Genomic DNA, 5,409 nt, shown 5'->3' with positions numbered 1-5,409 from the left:
TCAGTAAAGAATACTTTTAAAATGTGATTCTAGCTGGGCTCTGGTGGCTCACAACTGGAATCCTAGTTACTCAGTTGGCTGATATCTGAGGATCAGGTTTGAAGCAAGTCCAAGGAGGAAATTTGGTAAGACTGATTTCCAATTAACTACAAGAAATATGGACATGAAGCTGTGGTTCAACTGGTAGAGCACTAGCCTCCAGGAAAAAAACTAAAGGACAGGACCCAGGCCCTATGTCCAAATCTCAGGACTTCACAAAACAAAGAAGCCAACAAATAAAATTTGGTGCTGTCATTCATCACTTAGCATTCTAATTCAATACATTTGGTATGAGCCTTGGAAATTTTATCCTCAGCAAATGCTCTCCCCTGATATTTTGCTGTATTACCAGCTTTCAAAGCCCTGGCATCACTACTGTCTCCTCCCAGTTAGCATAGCAGTCTACCACTGGAAATTTGAAGATATATTTTATTAATCAGAATTCTGATCATCTTTCCACATACATCAAATGAGTAATAGTCACATAACACTATTGTGAATGTTTTTAATCTTCCTTTGAGTTAATAAGCATTAAGGCTTAAAAATTCTACAGTGGTTACCAAGTTAATTCAATAGTCATTCTTCCACTCAATCTTGTAACATATGTTTATAAAAGGAGAGACTATATGAAAGTGTGCACATTATACCTTCTCACTATAATACTCTCAAGAGTTAGGGTTTTACAGAAACATCCTGATTGCTTTGCCAAATGAAAGGATAAGAGATTTAAACAAGCTACTTAACATCTCAGAAGGAAAATGCTATTGGCTTTACAACAAATTCATTTGACTAGAACTGAGGAAATGGGTTTCAGAAATGCCAGAGGCAAAGGGTATTATTCAAATCACCTTATCATGAGGTACAAGCAGCCAGTCTAGATCAACCACCCAGGAAAAAAAAAGCAATGAATGAAAAACAATTAATGCTTCTAAAACAAGCCAGTTGGTGGTGGTTCATACTTGTTATCGTAGCTACTTAAAAGTCTAAGATGAAAGGATCTCAATTCAAAGCCTGGCCAGGAAGAAAACCTTCCTCTCTGCAACCAGAAGACAGGAAGCATTAGCTCTGTGCCTGACGCCCAGCTGGATGGCTTCTGTCCAGAGACATCCAGACACACAAGACCACCCATATCTGAAATATTATCAAAAACATTCAAATAATATCTCCTGTTTGGGAGATAACATTTAAAAGATATATCAAAAACATTTCATGAGTTCCAGTTAAAATGTCAGAGTGAAAGTGGAAATATGTACTCACTCACTTAAAGGTAAGTTACTGACAAGAATGATGTTAATGGGGCTAGAGGCCCATTTGGTAACTTATCCACTCAACCATCTTTCCTCACAACTTGTCAGTCAGCCTGAACAGTGAAATTTTGAATGCAAGGAATGTGTTAGAGCATGTAGCTTGTGAAAGTAATAATAAAAAGCTAAACACTGGAAGCTCAAGCCTGTAAAACTAGCTACTCAGAACTCTGAGATATGAGAAACTCAGTTCAAAGACAACTGAGCAAAAAAGACACCTATCTCCAATTAAACAGTAAATGAAGAAAGTTTAGCTGTGCTTCAAATGGTAGAGTACTAGAATCACATGAAATGCTAAGGGACAGTATCTAGGTCCTGAATTCAAGCCCCTGTACTGACTCTCATACACAAAATACTCATGAAAACACCACAGTATATGCATATGTTAACAAGGGATGTAGATGAACGGGATGATGACATCATTTACCTCACTTTTAGTCTCAAACATTCTGTACAGTGTAGCTCAGTCTGTGAAAAACCCTAGGTTAAATCTTACCTCAAAATCAGCAGATACATCCTCATTTCCCTCAGCACATTCACACATACACATAAAGGTCTATATTTTTCTAAATAATTTTGAAATACATAACCATACACACATGCTTCAGAATTGTGTGCCCTTGTTTAGATTTCATAGGGAGCACAATATATCCAGGTTCTGGCTCATTCTTGTAATCTTAGCTACTCAGAAGGGTGGGATATGAGGATCACAGTTTGATGCCAACCCAAGCTAATAAATCCTCAAGATTCTTATATTCAATTAAGCAGCAATGAACCGAAGTGGAGATGTGGTTCGAGTGGCACAGTGACAGCATTGATTAAAATAATCTAAGCAAGAGCTCCAGACCCTCAGTTCAAGCCTGAGTACTGGCCCACTAGCACTCAAAGAGCCAAAAAAAAACCCCCAAAACACCAAATCAATTATATGTGAAAATATTTTGTAACTTTTGTAGCAAAATCCAATGAGGCAACATAGTTTCTGGTTTGTTGAAGATTTGGTGGGGAAACCCCAAATTCAACATGTGTTTAAGTGATGTAATAAACAAGCAACCAAATAAAATTTTCCAGTAAAGAATCTTCCTTAGTATTCACTGGGACCCGTGTCAAAGGGATTATTTTCTATGATTGTTGAAAACCAGTGTGTTTTTTTTTTCAGTAAGGGAAATAGTATAAACCTTTACTATAAGTTTAAGAGTCATTGGAAGCGCCAAGTGAAGTGAGTGTACAACAAAAAGCACACAATATTATAATTTTCTATGCCTCCTTTGAGACACTACAAACCTGTAATAGTGTGGCCTCTCAGAAAGAGAAGGGGGATGCTCAGCATCTCTGGTCATAAAAGAAATGCAAATCAAAACAAAAACCACATTTAGATTCCACTCACCCCAGTTAGAATGGCCATTATCAAGAGAGCAAATAATAACAGATGTGGGGTGGATGTGGCTAAATGGAAACACTACTAAACTGACGGTAGGGAATGTAAGCTGGTTCAACCACTCTGGAAGGCAGTATGGACTAAACATAGAACTCCCTTAAGATCTGAAGTAGGGCCTGAGAGGAGACTTGAGCTGGTACAGTTTCTTTCATGGCTTTGCCTTTGTTTTAGGGATTTTAGAAGAAGAAAAACCTTTAATCAAGGATTACTAGAGCTTGGTTCCAACTACCCCAGTTCCTGGAATGGAAAGAATTCCCCTATGTCCCCCTCCCCTTAACAACCTAACTCACCTTGATTGTTCTGTTACAGACTGACCAATAAAACAGATTGTAACTCCTACTGGCAACATTTCGAGCTTACCTAGCTTACTGTAAACTGCCCCTTTTTCACGTGCTAATGGTAAACTTCACTAAACTCCTCCTTTGTGTATGCTAACTGTAAACTCCGCCTTTTGCATGTACTTCACCTTACCTACTGAATTTGTGAGTCATTTAAACCAAAAGTTATAGACGGGTTTAAACAGCCATTATGTGACAAACTGTAACCTCATGTGGTCTAGTATGACTGTGCAATCTTTTGTGTGTGTGTCAATCTCATTGTCACCTGCACGACCAGGTTTGACCTCCTGAATTTTGCCTTTAAAAACTAAAGTACATGGGCCCCTAGGGGTCACAGTACCAGCACCCGAGCCTGTGCTGCCGCCCTGACCAGTAAGTTAAGGAGCCTTCTTAATAAAGTCGCTTCTTTGTTAACAACTTTGTTGCAGTGGGCTCTGTCACTCCAGACCACTAGGTGGTCTGGCCTGCCTGAGTAGGGTTCTTCCTACTACAGATCCAACAATCCTACTCCTCAGCATTTATCCAAATGATCTCAAACTAGGGCACAATAAGCTACCAGCACACCTATGTTCATTTCATCATTGTTTACCATAGCTAAGATACAGATCCAAAACAATTGACTCAATAGATGAATGGGTCAAGAAAATGTGGTATATTTACACAATGTAAGTTTATGCTTCTATCAGAAAGAATGAGAGTCCCTTTTGTAAGAAAATGGATAGACTTGGAAAAAAATCATATTAAGTGAAGCAAGCCAGGCCCAAAGAAACATGAGCTCTATGATTTCACTCATTTGCAATGGTTAGCATTAGCCTATTACTCCTGAAAGTGGATCATAATAGCTCAGGAGTTATGAATATATATATGACCATACAAATTGATGCTAATTGAAATGAACGCCAAGATATAGAAACAGCAGGTCTTCTTTTGTTTAGTTGTCAAGCTTGATGTAGCCAATGTGCAGGAGCTAGTTCTTTCTTGTTACTTTATGTCATTTTTGTTTTCCTATTGGTTTTATCCATGGCAATTCCTGTCTTTGATTCTGGTACCCTGCATCCAGTATATGCATTTATTTGATTGGGGAAAGGGAAGGGAAATAACAAAATGCTGAAAGAAGTACAAAAGGTGAACCATTGCAACAATGATACTCACAGGTCACTATGGAGGAAATTAACTTTACAATGTAATGGTGGGAGAAGGGGAGTGGGGAGAAAGGAAAAAGGGAGAAAAAACTGGAGTGGGTAACAATGCTCAATGAGAAATGTAATTTACTCATGTAAATGTAACCCCTCTGTACAGCATCTCTATTATAAAATAGACATTTAGAAATATAAAAATTAAAAAAGGTTTTTTTACCATAAAATCTCAAGCTGATACCAACGGAACTACTGAGTTCATGTCAAAGAGTGTTTTGGGACTTTCAAGAAGCTAGTACTAAGTACATATAACCACAAATAAGTGATAATGAGAAAAATAGCTCTTTTATTGTATTATATGAGTAAAGAAAAATTTCTTTTCATTTCTGTTTACTTAGAATTTATGTTTGTGATCTGCGTTGTTCCCAAGTCAGACTAATGTCTTGTTCTTAGCTTTCTTTGGTATATATAGCTTGGACATGTAATCTAGGGTATAAGAAGTATTCTTTGTTCAATTTGGAGGCCTAGCAGAGAGTCACTCCTCCCTGGCCAAGAAGTTAGACTGGAGGACCCCTAACACTCACTGTGGTTTCTTTCCCACAGCTCACTGAGGAATTTAGAAGTTTGAGACTGTGACATAATTAAGTGCATCTTACGATTAAGAATTATTGGTAGAATTTGAAAACATATTTTGGTAATAAACAGACTAGAAAAAAATGTTGTTTGCTATTTTTATCACTGTATTTCTTTTTGTCTAAGTAGAAAAGCCAGCCTTACACTAATGGCCTAGAATAGGCAAAATGGCTTATAGAGCTCAGGTCATTTCTTTCCACAGAAGATGACAGCAGCAGAAGAAATACAGGTCCACACCTGGCACAAGGAAGAGAGAGTGATGTCTCCTTAACTCTTAGGATCGAATGCTCAATGAGGAGCCTTCAGGACTGATGACAGCTTTAGGACCTAACATTTCCTGTGTTGTTCCATCATAGGAAGCAGTCACCAGTCTCCCATCACATTGTAGCTGCCATGCCTGACTGGTTACCTTGGCTGTGTACTGAGAACCCTCATCAGGGCTTTGTCATGGTCACTAGAGAGTCAGGATTGCACTCTAAGAGGACATACAGGAAGGTGGTAACAAAGCCTGAGTCAGGGTTTTG

This window comes from Dipodomys spectabilis, unplaced genomic scaffold (assembly GCF_019054845.1).
Source record: "Dipodomys spectabilis isolate Male_0828 unplaced genomic scaffold, ASM1905484v1 ptg000565l, whole genome shotgun sequence".
In the NCBI taxonomy this organism is placed as follows: Eukaryota; Metazoa; Chordata; class Mammalia; order Rodentia; family Heteromyidae; genus Dipodomys; species Dipodomys spectabilis.
Note: the sequence above shows the minus strand (reverse complement) of the source record.